The sequence below is a fragment of the Dermacentor andersoni genome, chromosome 4 (assembly GCF_023375885.2).
Source record: "Dermacentor andersoni chromosome 4, qqDerAnde1_hic_scaffold, whole genome shotgun sequence".
NCBI classification, from domain to species: Eukaryota; Metazoa; Arthropoda; class Arachnida; order Ixodida; family Ixodidae; genus Dermacentor; species Dermacentor andersoni.
In genome coordinates, this window is record NC_092817.1 from 214,138,132 (window position 1) to 214,155,452 (window position 17,321).

General features: G+C 45.8%; 1 protein-coding gene across 1 annotated transcript in view; it reads left to right on the plus strand.

Moving 5' to 3' along the window:
* LOC126538462 (DNA mismatch repair protein Msh6-like) overlaps nt 1–17,321 on the plus strand; it is a 463,753-nt gene that overhangs the window by 282,062 nt on the left and 164,370 nt on the right. The gene's annotated exons all lie outside the window — the stretch shown is intronic.

Below are 17,321 nucleotides of genomic sequence, written 5' to 3' on the forward strand. Positions count from 1 at the left end.
AATGTTATCGCATATTATATTTGAAATATTCATATTCAATTTGAAAAATGCATATTTGAAGATGTTAGAATATGTGGTTGTGTACAAATATTCGAATCAAATCGAATTTATTGCTGGCTGTGCGGGAGCAAACACGGTTTTTAGCATTTGTTTCTATCCAGTCTGAGAATATTGGGGCAATATTGTGCTGGATATTGTGACGATTTCATGCTGCTAGTGGAATTTCGCCTGTGAAGCACGCTTAGCCACTAAACGGTATGGGAACTCAGACATCGTAGCCAGCAGTCGAAGAAGGGGAGGACAAACTGACCTGTGAATGCCAGCGGTGGTGCGAGGCTTGGCTGGCACGTCCATTTTGGCGACACGTAGGGCACAGTGGATGCACCAAGGACACGTCATCTCCCTTCGAAAATGTCTTGTGGTCTGATGGCGTCTTATACCCCTGTCAAGCGGGCAAGTTAAGTGCACTTACGGGGAGTGCACTTCGGGACCTTGAGTCACACTTTAGGCAACGCGCTTCTTAACGGGAAAACAAAGTGCACTCGCAGTAAAAATAAAATGGCGACAGACTAAGAGCGCGTTCTTAAATATGTAAATTAACAAGAGAAAGCTGCTAAAAAGCGATTGTTTTAAGTAGAATTATATATAAAAACAAACTACATCTATTTGTCTCAACAAAAAACGAAGATGTTTTTATTATAAGTGTGTTGCAAGTCAATGCAAACAACACGGCGGCGTGCGGCAGTTGATCCTGCTCATGATCCTGCTAGAACAGAATATGAGCGAGTATATATGAGCAAAGACGGCGAGTTCGATATTTAGCTACACTGCAAAATGCCATGCACACGGCTCAAAGCACGATTAGCGTGGTCAGCACGCTTTCACACCTAAAATAAACACGAACTGAATGAACAAGGCGGCGCCGCAGTGCCGCATCATTCTGGCGCCGTTAGTTGCGTACATGATAAATTCGTTTCTTTATTGTGCTGTTTCGCTTCTCGCTAAACACAAATTATATTGTTAAAAGCTGTTCAATAACTGAAATGAACTTTTGTGTCTTTTTTCTATGCATTACATTTTGCGTCGTTGAAAGCGTTGGTGACGAGGCTAGGCACTCCTTCAAACCGTTGGCGGCGAGGCTACGCACTCGGCCAGCAAAGTGCGTTCCGTGAACGTACTCCGACTTGAGTGCACTCATCTGAGAGTACACTCCGCTGCGACGTTAAGATTTGGGAAAGTGCACTTAAAAACCGAGTGCACTCGCCGTAAGTGCACTTAACTTGCCCGCTTGACAGGGGTATTATGGTCGAGGCATGGCATATCAATAATGATGGAATTGCGTGCGTGAGTCACTCAGCCTTCGATTACCTTACATAAGGAAGAGATCAATTGTATTAACAGTTATCTCTCACGTAGACCGGCACGTATACCCGATTGACATGTGGTGCTACCATTCCAGAGCATGCGCAGATGAGTTTTGTGTCTTCTTTCTTTTTTCACTTCAGTGCTTCCTTCAGTTGATAGTCGGCATTCGTGTTGTCCACTTGTCTTCTCTTGTGTCCGTTTCTGCATGCCTAACCCCCTTTTTCATTATGAATCCTTACCTACTAGCTCAGCTTTCTGTCGTTCCTAGACAGCAATAATGTGCTGCTGAAGAGTGGTGACGACAAACATAAATAAATTTCCATTCTGTGAGAGTAAAGTTCGCTGGTTTCATCTTACTTTTTTTCTTCTTTTTTCTCTTTTGCCAGAATCGGAGGCATGCCTCATATATCATGCTAAAAAGATGGGTGCGCATTCTGTTTCTACTTTTAGGCCTCTCTACAGCCACGTCACATCAGCCATTAGTCAATTCAGTGCTCATCACCACTGTCTTGGCGCTCTTTGGCCACACTTGGCCCTTGCGCCATTAAACACTACATATCATCATTTGTTTCTACTTTCCTTAGGAGCTCTAACATCATTTTTATGTTAGTTTTCTACTTTGAATCATAGAAAGGGTGTGCGTCTTCGATTAGAGATCATATTCGAATCAAGGCAAATACTGCCATGAATCAGCGGTGTGCTTTGGTGTTTTTTCTTCCTCTTGTTTTATTCAAACCACCGGGTGATTCAACCAATTTCATTGGCTCCATCAAGGTTGAATCAGTGGAAGTTGACTCTAGTAAGTACACTCGAAGCTCCTTATAATGAAGTTGAAGGGGCAGCCGAAATTACTCCGTTATATCCGTTGCTATCCGCTATATCCGTTATATCCATTGTTACCGTTTATTGCAGTATATGCCCAATGGGGTGTACAATTGTAAACATAGAAATAAGATGATGGCTTTGCAGACCGCGGAATTGCCACGTGGCAGCGCATGCAATGAATTTGAATAAAAGAACAAAAGTATTGTTCTGCTTGCTGCGCTATACTGTTATACATAGGACAGAAAAGACAGACACGCACGTGCGCACATGTGTGTCTGTCTTTTTTGTCCATTGTATAAGTGCATATCGCAGCAAGCAGAACGATGCCATACCAGCTAGCCCCAGTTGAAGCATTATTGAACAAAAGAATCTTCGGCGTGTGCAACACGTGACTTAGCACCTGACACAACAGCCTTTAGATAGCTGCCTTCTGTTCCATTCTGATAGTCTTTCGCACCCGCTTTCCACTTGACTCATCACTGTCGAGCAGCACGGGGCACGCAACACAACCGCTCCGCTGTGTGATCGAGGAGGCAAGCGAGGAGCCAAGCCGCACCGGCTTGGCTCGGCCAGTTCGTCCGGCTTGGCCGGCTCGTGGCCTCGGAGATTGCATCGATGCCAGTGCGATCTCTGATGCCACAGCCGGCTGCTCGCCCGCGTGGCATGTCGCAGGGAGAAGTGAATGCACGGCCTGAGCGTCACACCCGAGGTTGCACCCCGAAGTCTCTGAGGCAGGGTGTGAGAACGGGCTAGTTGGTATTCCATGCTGAAGTGACTAGCACAGGAGTGGACATGGGGCACAAAAGGGCAACAAGGACAAGCGTGCCAGGCCAGGCCCAGCTACGGCTGTGTGTGCAGTGTGCCGTAGAGAAAGAGACAAGTAAATGCACTAATTTCTCGCACCGCTGCATGGCGCATGTGACCTCCAAGATTGTCCTCCGGAGATCTCGGAGGCCACGTGCCGCTGCACTTGCCTGCGGGGAAACGCATGCAGCTATCTCTTGACTGCCGCGCGTAGCCTCGCAGGGTGGCACGACTCGCGCAACCAGGCATGTGCAAGAGAGGGAGGTTTGTGGAGAAGTGCGATAGCAAGCCGATGCTTATGCGCAGGTGTGCAGCTACACACGGTGGTGAAAAAGACTAGTGTAGCTCGACATATTCGACGCTGGGACACGGGAGTTTTGAACTGCCGCGGTGAACGAGGGCCAAACCCCGTGGAAAGCTATGTAATCGACGCGCAACGGTCAAGTGTTTTTTGGTTCGGAGACGAATAAGTTCGTTATATTAATTGACGGGACAATCTCACTTCGTTAAAATGAGGTTTTAAATACTTTGATCTCTATGGGGATTTCAAGGAGAATATTATTTACTTCATTATATCCGTTATTTCGTTATATTCTGTTTCTTTATAACGAGGTTCAAGTGTATTTGATTTGCAAATATAATTACATGGTCACTTATTATTTGTTTCTTATTTGCATTTCAAGTATTGCCCCTCTACTATGTTTTTTTTTTTTTTTTTTTTTTTTTTAGAAAGCAATGTCATAATCAATGTGACTAATGTTACCGTTGCCATTCACTAGCGCCAGTGTGTTTTTTAAAAGCATTAGGACAGAATGAAAAACCATCGCCTTTCTTGTGCAGGTGCAGACTCTTCATATCTTCTCTTTTCCTTCATCCCTCACTAGCCAGCTTCTTCACATGTAGCCAACCAAATAAATGAGAGCAGCGCTAGCAAAACTTGTGGGAAAAGCTCACTGCAGGGCTTTTTTAGGCTGCCGCTTTGTACTAGGGGTTCTGCAAGTGAAGGCAGACACAGACACGTGGGCCCTATCTGTCCCTGTGCTTCACTTGTCGTACTAACTGGGCCGAATTGGTAGCCTTTTGAAATTTGTAGGAGGCATGTTTTTCAGGCTCTATCTCTGAAGTCTGTTTCACATGCAAGCGATGGCATGGCGGTAATTGCGGTGACTGAGAGGAACCGCGGCTCACATTTGCAGCTTCGTTTCACATGCTCCGTGTTAGCGCTATTCGTGCCACTGTGATGCACAGTGTTGCTTGCGGAAAGCACCCGTGAGCCGCAGGCTTCGGTGGCCTTCAAGAGCTGTGCCTTGCTACACATTTCCATGTTTTTTTGCGCTTGAGCTGTAGGTGTTATGGGAGTATTAAGCCGATGGTGCAATTTCACATTTCTTTACCTTGCATAAAATAAAGATACTTTGTGACGAACTGCTACTACAACATTTTAAATTGCATTTCTTTCTCTTTTATCCCTTTATAGGTGACAGCTTAAAAGTCTTACGAAATACACGCACACAGAATTAGCCATATGGAACCAAATTAATGGGTTCGTTTGTACTTCCGCGACTTGGGCTTGAAAAACATGCACGCCTGTCAACAGCTCATTTTTTTTTTTTATATATACGCCGCAAGGCATTTGGCCGCTGTCTCGGCCACCTGGATCCAAGAGGCCTCTAGGCATTTGAGTAGAAAGGCGGCTGCCCTTGCAGAGTGCAGGGTACATGACCTTTTAACTGGAGCAAGAAAACCAAACAAAACTGCAAACATGCTAGCTCAGAGTTGTAAAGAAAAAAAAAAAGAACACAGAAGAAACCCACCTGAGCTACAAACGAAAAGTGTAAAGTGCCATTTTGTCCTGTCTATCTGCACCAGTATGAGGGCCATCTTCGGAGGGAAAAAAGAGGCAATTGGTTTCATAGAAGGGAACTTGAAAACGACATATGGAAACGAGCAGCACTTCTGAGGCACCAACGGACATGGCCGATTTGAGCGATGCCGTTTTTTACTTTATAGAAGTATGCGTCACTTGCGATGACAGGCACCTTCAGTTTTAGTTCGTAATTTCTTGCCAAAGATTCCTCCTCTTATCTTTGCTGCGAAAATCCTTCATTTTACCCTAACAAGTGTACACTGCACAACTTGAGTGATGAACTGCTCATTGAAGACAGCGCAAGACATAGCCAACTAGCAGCACACTTCGTCTGCTACAAACGTCGTCTACTAGGACTGTCTGCTCAAGCAGGCAAGTTCCTTGCACCACCTGTGCTTTGGCCCCGGCTTGTCCACGTGATCTTCATATCACTGCTCACAGTCGCTCCACCATTGCTTCCCCCCCCCCCCCCTGCGGGGGCGTCTGCGTCACGTACCCGAGCACATGAGGGTTGGACCCTCCCACGTTTAACTGTGCGTGGCTTAGCCGTGTCCGGGGAAAAGGCGATCCTGGGGGTTGAGCTCATGCTGAGTGTTAGGACCTTTAAGGTTCCTCGGCGGAAGCAACACACCCCTTTGGCCTCGGCTTTGCGTAGACGGCACCCGCGGACTGACCCACCCGGTGAAAATCGGTAGTTGCCCTTTCCTGTCTCTCTCTCTCCCTCGAACCTTCGTCTTTCTTACACTTTCCATCTTTTCTGTCTCCTACTCATTTCTTATTTCTTCCGATCTTCCAGGCATCAAGGGCCTTGTGGGAGTAGCCAACCTAGGTTATGTCATATTTGGTTATAGTGGCAGTGTACAGCTGACATTGGCAGGCCTTGTTTAAACACAAATCCTGTTGCGTCCCCTTCTTGGGCTCCGTGGTGGGCAACTGGCACCGCTGTTGAAACTTATGTTATAAATGGCTAGCAATGGCTTTCCCCTCCTTTCCCTGGTCGCCCTTAGAAACAAGGGCACACCAAAGATGTTTTTAAATTTTTTACCGACAGATTACAAAGCTTTCCCCGATTCCACGTCATCCATTCTGACAAACCTGAAAAGATGAGAATGATTTCACGTTTTCTAGTGTCAAAATGTCTTACCGAAACACTTGGCACAGGTTACAAGGCATTAAAGATGGCTAGTGGAAATCTCCTTCTGGAACTCTGTGATGCGAAACAACACGAAAGGCTTCCTAACCTAGTTACATTTGGAGAAATTCCAGTCACTATATCTCTGCCTGGAGAAACCTGGAGGCTTACGAAAAGGGTTCTACTCAAATTGAGGATGACGCAACGAGCTATGGAAAGAATGATGGGTGTAACGTTAAGGGATAAGGAAAGAGCAGATTGGGTGAGAAACAAACGCGAGTTCATGACATCTTAGTCGAAATCAAGAAAAAGAAATGGACACGGGCAGGACATGTAATGAGGAGGGAAGATAACCGATGGTCATTAAGGGTTACGGACTGGATTCCAAGGGAAGGGAAGTGTAGCAGGGGGCGGCAGAATGTTAGGTGGGTAGATGAGATAAGATGTTTGCAGGGACAACATGGCCACAATTAGCACATGACCGGGGTAGTTGGAGAAGTATGGGAGAGGCCTTTGCCCTGCAGTGGGCGTAACCAGGCTGATCATGATGATGAAAAAAGGCTGGACCGAGCAGAATGTTATCAATGTCAAGCGAATTATGCTAAGGCGTGACAGGAAGGAAATTAAGACAAAGCTTCTAATACTCACTTTTGGCTCGAACATCCTGTTTGAGATAATCGAGGCAGGCTATGTAAACCTACGTGTCAGACTCGATGTCCCAAACCCTCTTCGATGCTTTAAATGCAAGCGTTTCGGCCACAGTTCCCAGAACTGCCGAGGCCGACAGACATGTGCTAAATGTAGTGGCGGAGATCATGCCTCTGAAAATTGTGATAGCGCTCCACACTTTTTCTACTGTGATGGCGAGCATGCCGCATGCTCACGGTCGTGCCCGTCATGGAAAAAAGAAAAAGAAATCGTGACGGTAAAGTCAAAGAGAATATTTCATTCAAAGAAACATGCAGGCGGGTTTCCTACCAGCCCAAGAGCAGCTTTGCCAATGTGGCACAATCGGCAAAGCTGCTCTTGGTCAGGTAGGAAACCCGCCTGCGTGCTTCCTTGAATAAAATACACCTAAATCTCGTTATAGCGAAATGGCTTATAACGAAATAATGTATATAACGAAAGTATTGTAATTCCATTTGAAGGTCCCCGTAGAAACCCACGTGTTTAAAATTTCGTTTTAACGAAAAAAGATTCATTGATCAATGGATATAACGAAAAATCTTCATTCCGAAATCGCACCTAACAAGCCACTTTGTACACAACATATAGATTTCTTAAATTGCTCGACGCGTTGCGGCCCTCCGGTGCAGCAGTTCAAATCTCCCGCAGCGGCCTCTCATCATCCAGCAATGTCCAAGCCAAGCTGGCCAAGCAGCCAAGCCACTCCGTCCGTTGCGTGCAGCCGAGTGCCACGCGCCTTTGTTTGCGTTGTTCCGTACGCGGTCCGTCAGTGCTTTTTCCGCCGAGTCGCCAGTTTCACGACAGAGAAATGAGTGGCAGCAGCTTGAAGCTAAAATGGAAAGTTCTCGCCTTGGATCAGAAAGCAGCCATAATTAGGGCTGTTGCATCAGGCACGAAGAAAACTCAAGTGGCGAAGGAGTTCGGCATCCTGCCGAGTACCCTTTCTACAATCCTCAGCAGCAAAGAAGTCATTGCTGGCGCTGTCGCACGTGGCATGAAAGGTAGCCGGAAAAAGCTGCGATCTCCTGCCTTTGAAGCCGTGGAACAGGCGCTGTTCAAGTGGTTTTTGAATGCAAGGGCTGCTAATTTGCCTGTGAGTGGGGCACTGCTCCAGGGAAAAGCGGGAGACTTTGCTTGCATCATGGGCTGCGACAGCTTCATTGCAAGCGATAGCTGGCTGCAGCATTTTAAGGACCGCCGCCATATCGTTGGCAGGGTTGTCACTGGCGAGTCCCAGGCCGTCGACAATGAAACCGCAACGGCGTGGGTGAAAGCTAACGTTGGTCCTCTTCTTCAAAAGTATGAGTAGAAGGATGTGTTCAACGCTGACGAAATAGCTCTCTTCTACCAAATGTTACCACAGAAGACCCTATCATTAAAAGGTGAGCTCTGTCGTGGCGGGAAGCATAGTAAGGTCTGCGTCACTGTGCCCCTTTGTACAAATATGGACGGCTCAGAGAAGATGCCAGCTTTGCTGACAGGAAAACGCGCGTCACCATGATCCTTTAAAGAGGTGACTTCAGCCGTAGTACTTATCAAACCGGAAAGCCTGGATGACAAGGGAAGTTTTTGCGGGGTGGCTGTGTGACTGGGACGAGAAGTTGAATAGGCAGAATCGCAAGATATGCCATTTCTTGGACAACTGTGCGGCCCACCACACCACTGCTGCGCTGATGAACATCGAACTTCGCTTCTTGCCCCCGAACTCCACGGCAGTGATACAGCCCCTTGATCAAGGCGTGATAATGTCATTTAAGGCTGGATACCGGAAGCGGGTGATAGACGGACTTGTGTTAAACATGCAGTTGAACCGCGGCACGAAGGTCGATTTGTATATGGCAATAGAGATGCAATAGGATGGATGTGACAGCCAGCACCCTCACCAACTGCTTTCGACGTGCATCATTTGCTGCCTGCGAAAGCGACCCTGACACCAACGACTCAATGGACCGAATAGCCTAACCCAGTGGTGCCGCTGTATCAGACGAAGATTTAGCATCACGGAGGGTGCTCCACAATGCCGGTGTCATGTGTGAAGGTGAAACCTTCTGCGACTACATGAGCATGGATGCCAACGTTCTCGCAACGGAGGAGCTGACGGAGGACGACTTTGTACTTGCTGCCCGGGAGCATGAAGGAAGCGACGATGAAGGTACCGCAGGGGACAACGACACTCAGCCCTGTGCTTACGACGTACCGGCATCGTCCCAGGCGCTGGACGCAGTGGACCTGCTGCACCGCTACTTCGGCGGCCATGAAGACGGTGCAGATGGGCTTGAGATAGCTGCTGCTGCCGAGAAGGCCGCCCTTCGGTTAAGGAAGACACAGCAGCGAAGCATAACTGATTATTTTGCGCCGTCAACATGAAGGTTCGCGCCATTGACATGGAAGGCAATAAAATCAGTTCTTATGTGTTTGATTCCAGTTTCTCCCTGTGTGCGATATCGGTAAGGACGATTAGCACTTCCTGTAGACGCAGCCACTCGGCCGCGACGGAAGCTGATACCTCGGCGATGGCTTACCTGTAGTAAGTGCATGCTCGTGTGCAATAAATTAGTCTCACATTATTAGTCAGTGGCTATAACGAGCTAACGCTCATAATGAACAAAATTTAGCCTCCTTTCGACTTCGTTATAACGAGATTTAAGTGTATTCTCTTTTACTTTTATCGTCATGATTTCTTTGTCTTTTTTACATGATGGGTACGACCGTGAGCATGCGGCATGCTCGCCATCGCAGTTGACACAGTGTGCAGCGCTTTCGCAATTTTCCGAGGCATGATCTCCGCCACTCGGCTGTCCGACCCACACCCAGGGAGGCGGCTGCAGCTAGCGCTGCTCCGCCACCCCTGCAGAAGAGGCCATCTACCTCTGGAATGGTGGTCTCAAAGGTTTCGTCTACAGGGATGAGGCCTTCATCTCAAACGCAGTGCTCGCAAGAGCGCCTAAGGCGCCGCTAGAGGTGCCTTAGGTGCTAAATTGCGCCTTATGGCTCATTCACACCGGCAAATTGAGGAGATCGCGTGACCATTTGGGACTCGCAACCAAAAAGCGACCGAAGGCGACTGATGTTCACACTGGCAAGCGCGGCTGAGCGCGACCCGCAAGTCGCAATCCAAGAGATCATTGTTCTCAGCGAGAACTCTCGGAATCTACGCGGAATCTGCCGCGACACGGGAGGAGGCCGGATATAGACACATGAAAGATCACTTCCGGTGCGCCGCTGATTGGTTTATCAGTTTTGCGACCACGGTCGCGTGACTGAAAAATTGAGCAGCGAGCGACTGGCCCAAAAGGGTCTCTTTTCGAGAAAAGCAACCATTTGCGACTATTTGCGACTGGTTGCGCAACCACTGTCAGTCGCCGGCGTGAATGGGCCATTAGGCGCTAACGGCCCTTAGGCGCTTAGACCGCATCGCTAGTGCCTAAGGAGTGGTGAGATTCTCACAATGGCTCCAAAAAAGAAAAACACTGCATCACGCCGCCCCCAAAGGGCTCTGTTAGCTAACTCCTCTTTCTTATACACACAGCACATAAACCACATTCAACATGCATACACAAATAATACACTGGAATGTCAGAGGTCTCCTTCACATTCCTGATGACATCAAAGAACTCCTACACAGGTATACTCCAAAGGTACTGTGGGTTCAAGAAACACACCTCAAACATAAGCAAACCAATTTTTTTCGACAATATGCTATTTTTCGTAAAGACCGCGATGACACTTTCGTGTCATCTGGTGGTGTTGCAATCATTGCAGACAGATGTGTTGCTTGGCGGGAATTAAAACTTCATATGCTCCTAGAGGCAGTTGATATCCGAGGGGTGTGGTTTGACAAGCTGGTTACTATCAGCGCTGTATACATCCCTCCAAATTATCAACTTACTAAAACCGAATTTCAAAACTACATAAATGAACTTCCCCTGCCATACATAGTTGTCGGAGATTTAAATGCACATAACACATTGTGGGGAGACTCTCATTGCGATGCGAGAGGTCGCCTAATTGAAAACTTCCTTTTTTCCTCAGGAGCATGTATACTTAATAAAAAAGAGCCGGCATACCACAGCGTGGCACATAATACATACTCCTCGATAAATTTAAGCATAGTGTCGAGTGCACTCATGCCATACCTTGAGTGGTCCATTCGGAAGAACCCCTTTGGGGGCGACCACTTCCCAGTTATGTTAAAGTTAACAAAACAAAATGGATGCTTGCCACATGCTCTTCGGTGAAAGATTGAATCGACTAACTGGGAACTTTTCCGAAAACTAACATATATAATCCGGGATGAAATCGATTTTCTCAATATAGACAATACTGTGGCATATATTACAGACTTTGTAATTGAGGCTGCGAGAAAATGCATTCGTGAAACTAATGGACTGTCGAATAAGCGTCGTATCCCATGATGGAATGAAGAATGTAAGAAAGCGTGGAAAAACCAAAACAAAGCTTCGGGATGACTTCGCGGCGTTCCAACTGCTGAAAACCTGTTTAGTTATAAACAAATAAAGGCTCAGGGTAGAAGAACACGTCAATGTGCTAAAAGGAAGATTTGGGAGAAGTACATCTCTGGTATAACTTCCTTCACAGACGAGAGGAAAGTCTGGAATAGGGTGAATAAATTAGTAGGCCGGCAGACACATCCTCTGCTCTTAGTAAGTACCCAAGGTGATAGCCTGAAAGATCAGGTGGATTGTCTAGGTGAACACTTTGAATATGCTTCAAGTGCATCGCACTATACTGAATCTTTCCTGAGGTTAAAAGAACATGAAGAGAGACAGTCTCTTAATCACAAAGACTAATCGAATGAGGTTTACAATTGTCTATTTAGCTTCGCTGAACTTAAGGCGTCTCTCGCTTGTTGCAAAAACTCGGTGCCAGGTGGCGATCGCATTATGTATGAAATTATTAGATACCTACACCCTGAAATCCCTTTTCAATGCCATGTGGGCGGCTGAATATATTCCGTCCTCGTGGAAAGAAGCCATAGTCATCCCAATACCTATACAAGGCAAAGACCCGTCCTTAGCCAGCATCTACAGGCCAATAGTACTAACAAGCTGTCTGTGCAAGCTGTATGAAAAAATGATAAACTGGCATTTAATCTCTTTCCTTGAAAATAGCAAAAGAGTAGACCCCTTCCAGTGTGGGTTCCGAGAAGGTAGATCGAGAATAGACCACCTCGGTCTTACCAAGGGAAACATCAGAGATGCGTTTATACATAAGCAGCTTTTGCTTTCAGTATTTCTAGATTTAGAGAAAGCATATGGTACGACATGGCGCTTCGGGATTCTGCGAGATCTTTCCACGATGGGAGTCCGAGGAAATGCATTAAACACAGTAAAAAACTACTTATCCAACCGCACGTTTCGTGTGAGAGTGGGCAATGCTTTATCTAGAACATTCACCCAGGAGACTGGGGTGCCACAAGGGGGTGTGCTTAGTTGCCCACTGTTTATTGTGAAAATGAACTCCCTGTACACAGTCATACTGCGCACAATGTTTTATTCTGTGTATGTCGATGACGTACAGATAGGTTTTAAATCGTGTCACACTGCGATCTGCGAACGACAGATGCGGCTTACATTAAACAAGTTATCTAAATAGGCGGATGCAAATGGCTTTAAAATAAACTGCCACAAAAGTATGTGTACACTCTTTTCAAACAAAAGAGGGATAACACTAGTGCCAAAACTCACCATCAATCGAGAGGAACTATCTGTGAGCAGTGAACACAAATTCCTGGGAATAATTCTAGACTCTAAGCTTACTTTCATCCCCAACTTAAATATCTGAAGGCAAAGGTTTGAAGACGATAAAAATTCTGTCTCGCACAACATGGGGCAGTGATCCGAAATGTCTCCTGAACTTGTACAGGAGCCTTGTCCATTCTTGTCTTGACCTATCATTCTGCAATGCCGAGTGCGCTAAGAATCCTAGACCCTGTGCACCACTTAGGTATCCATCTAGCGACCGGTGCTTTCAGGACAAGCCCTGTAGAAAGTCTCTATGTAAAATCGAATGAGTGGTCACCCCGTCTACAGAGGTCATATTCTAGCTTTACATATTATGTGAAATTAAACTCGAATCCTGAACATCCTTGTTACACAACTGTAAATGATGTGTCCTGTGCCATACTTTTTAATAATCGGCCTACAGCCAGACAGCCCTTCTCGCTCCGTGTAAGGAATCTTAGTGAAGAAATGTGTGTCGCACTCTTACCAAGAATCTGTCTCTCCCAATCAAGCCTCGGAACCTGTGCGTTTAATTACGTGCGCGAGCAAATGTGCATACTGGTCCTTTATGTTACTTAAATTTCAGGTATGTTCCCCCAAGCGTTCATTAATGCAGCGGCCGGTTTGGCCGACATACGCCTTTCCACACTTCAAGGGAATGGTGTAGACCACTCCTGTGGAACACTTGACGAAAGGCTGGTAATGTTTTAGCTGACAACCTCTTTTTTTTTTTAGAGTTGCAGATGCATGGGCATAACTGTGCCAGCTTGTTGTTAGCCAAAAAAACAATGGACACCCCATGCCTGTTGGCCGCCTTCTTGAGATTGTGCGAAGTCTTGTGCACATACGGCACAACCAAAGGCTTGTCGGTCTTCTGACGGTCATCTTTTCTTCGTGTTCCTAGTTTTAGCTTTTGAAGGAGAGTCTCAGACACAGCAATCAAGACCGAATAGGGAAACCCCACAGCCAAAAGTCGGCTGGCCTGATTCTCAAAACTTTTCTGCATTAGGTGCAGGCACGACTTCTGAAGAAATGATTCCATACAGTGCGGCGCTATAGTTATTTTTACGGTTTTGGAATGCACTGAATCATATGGTAACAAATCCTTTTTTGCTCGAGGGAAGTAGCCCCAGCAAACATGCTTTTCACGAAAGGTCACTCTCGACTCTAAAAACTAAAACATCTGCGTCAGGTAAAATTGAGCCCAAATCCATGCTTGTCAAATGCGTTTAAAACTTCACCTACTGTAAAGAGGTAGGTGAAGGCCATCTGCTTTTCTAAAGCACTAGAATTCAACATACCTAAATACCTTTGAAACAAATCCTTCCAAAAATGACCTATCTAAAGGTTTGTCTGCTTTTGCTAAAAATATATCACAATGAATTGGGGCCACGCAGGACCCAATGCAGATGGCGTTGCACTGCAAAAAAGGCAGGTTGTCATAAACAATAAAAGTAGATCTCGGGTAAAACTGCAATAACGATATAAAATTATCTACTGACAAGCCTGTTTAATTACGGAATGGCACTTTGCCGTTTGCTTCTATGCACTCCTTAACAGCCAACAAAAGCTGATCTTGAGGTACAGAATAAAACAAGTCTTGTACATCTACTGAGAAACCAAAACCAATGTTATTTGTGCATAACTGCGAGTCGGCCTAGTTGGAACAGATTCATCTTAAAACTTCTTGTGCGCAAACAAACAGGGACGAACAATAAGGAATAGGGCCCCTATTCTTCGTCCCTGTTTGTTTGCGCGCAAAAAGTTTTAAGATGAGTTATTTGTGCTCTCAAGAAACAGCGTGACATCGGTAGATTTCTTTCTAAGGAACGGATCATCCAAAGCAACCGTTTTGAGATGCTTGTACAGAAACCGACTAATGTTTATTTGCCACGAACCTTCTTCACTAACGATAGCCCGGAATGGAATATCTGGTTTGTGGGTCTTGGCTGTAAAAAATGTGTTTAGGCTACTACCTCTGCAATATTCCTCGCAAGTTTGTCGAGATTTAATTCCTTACAGAAGTTAATAAACTTGGTCTTGACCCTAACGGCACTCTTCTTAACAAGCTCAAAATTCTTATTGATGGCCACTTGCGCTCTTTCATTGTACATTCCCTTTGGTAGAACAACAAACCCACTCTCTTTGTCTGCTTGAGCAAGCATAAGGTTATTTCTTTTAAACAAAGAAACCACGCCATTTAAGTCTTCTGTGATTTTGCGTGTCAAGAAAGTTTGGTGAGCACTTCCGCAGACAGTCTACACCCTCAAGAAGGCAGCGGTCCCAGTACTTTTCAGTTCTTGCTTTCATGGCCAATTTCCTGTTCGTCACAATCAGCTCATGGGCTGAGACACCAGGCTCTAACCCATATTTTGGACCCTTCTGCAGGAGACGTGTTACGTTCTCAGGCATGGAAACATTTCCAAGGGTGGTTACACTTCTTTTACTCCCCTGTGTTATGTCCCTGTTACCTAAACAAGACAGCATGACAGCACAACAAGACCAGCAAGACAGAAAACAAGACAGATGCTGTTTATGCATGTAATCAACGTGTCATTATATGCTGGGTGCCAGGGCACAGAGGGTAATGTGCTCGCTGACGAAATCGGCACATCCACAGCAAGAAAAGATCTGAACTCTCTGTCCCCACCATAGATTTGAGACTTTCTATTTCAAAAAATTAAGAGATTATTGGCAACGCTTGTGGGACTCCCAAACCTCGAATAAATTTCACTTAATCATCCACATTTAAGCACCTCCCAATTTATAATAAAATTACGAGATACCGATGTCATGTTCTGTCGACTAAGAATAGGGCACACATACAGTACACACAACTTCTTGCTGACTGGTGATGAACCTCCTACATGTTATAGATGTGGTAAAAGACTGGCAGTCATCCACGTCCTTGTGAAATGTACGGAAACAGAATGCAAGAGGGAAAAGCGCTTTCCCTTGGCGTATCAACACCGCATCCCATTACATCCAGCACAATCTCTCGGCTCGAACCCATTATTCGACGCCAAATCAGTTTTAAATTATTTAAATGACATTCTTACGTTGCATGTTATCCGACCAAATGTTACGTAGTGCGGCTTCTTACCAGAGGCTGCTCCTGCGTTCGTTACATTTAGCATAGCCCGTGTCTCCAGGCCCTTACATTCAAGGGCCCTGTTGAGGCATCAGTGCTGCATTAACTACATGTTCTGTTACATCATCCGCATCTAACATGACAGTGCCATTGTTCACATCTCTGGTCATTGTCATTGTTTTAATACTTCTATATTTTATGCAATCCAGAGCGACTGATTTTAGGCCTATCTACAGCCATGCCACATCCACAATTCGAAGTACATTTCTCCATTTCACGAACAATTCATTGAAAACCGATCATCATGTGTATGGCGCTCCTTGGCTATATCTAGCCCTTGCGCCATAAAACCCTGTACATCAGTCCATTGGTTACCCCTCTCACCGCTCATGAAATTTTTCGAATGTTTCGATCCTGATCGCAGCAGCATGCACCAATCGGAAAAACTTGTTTTGGGAAAGGAGGCTTTCACGCATGCCATTTCTGGCCCAAGATTGCTAGCCTGTTGTATGGATGGATGCTATGAGCATCCCTTTGGAATGGGGTGGTGCATTGCACCACTAAGCTTCTGTTATTATATTGCGTAATGTCCTGCCTATGTTAAAGAGATGAAAGAAACCCGCGATGAATTCTCATAACCAGACTTTCTAAACCCCTACTTTGAACTTTGCATTTGCTTGCCTCTGTTCTTTGTCGTTTCCTTACTTCCACCAATTTTCCAATTGCTGCTTACTATTCTCTAATGTGGACATGTTTACTTCTCCCCTACTCTCGCTGAACCCAAGGGCTTCAAGGAGGCCAGAGATGCCTAAATTGACTGCTGGGCAGATATATTCACATTCTAATAAAACATGCTCTCATCGTTTCCCTAGGTTTACCGCAGAAAGCACGTGCTTCTTCCTTTTTATATCTCGCTTTATAAGTGCCTGTTCTAAGGCATCCTGATCTCTCTGCGAAAAGTAATCAGCTTCCCTTTGAGTTATCATAAATTGTTTCTTTCCTGACTTCATTTTTTCCTTGTAGTTACTCATAGCAGGTTTCTTTTCTATTGCCGCTATTCATGAGATTATCTCATCTTCTCTGACTTTCCCTGAAACAGGCTTGAGGCATCACATGCTGGCATGCTGATGTAATGCGAGTTGTCACTTGGCACTGGCTACTAATTCATTACCTGAAAAAGTGCCTCGTTTCATGACTTGGGTGGCATTGCCCACCTCCTGGTGCATCAGCTCTGGCAGTAAAATGCCAGAGGCCGCCGTACTAGCAAGGAATGATGATAAGAAAGTAGGCTAACCTTGGCACTGTACCCTATAAATTCAAATATATTTTCCTTTTCTTTAAGAGTACTAAAAAATCTGGTAGAACCCCTCTTGCGATGAATGTCAAGCATAATGCGATTGCCATTGAAGCAACACGCCGTATCGCCACTCTATAAACGTGTCGTGTATGAGGCAGGAAGGCAGCCAGGCCCCTCTGGACATGCTGGGCCACCTAGTCTAGCTGCTGCAAAGTCCACGTGAGGTGCGTTTTTGACTACAGTAGAACCTCATTCCTACACTTTGAGGAAAACCGCGAGAAAAAACACACTAACCGGGAAATCGTAGTATTTAAAGTAACTAAACAATTTTACAGACTCAACTATTGTTGGCATCTATGTAATGGGAATCGTCGTGCGGATTGTTGCGGCCCGAGACACTGACGCGCGTCGAGCTGGGGGTGCTCTGGTGGCTCGAGAGGCGTTTTGTTGATTTTCTATTGCGTGGTGTTTTAAGAGGGTGAAAGGAAACCGAAACAAAATCGAGGTGG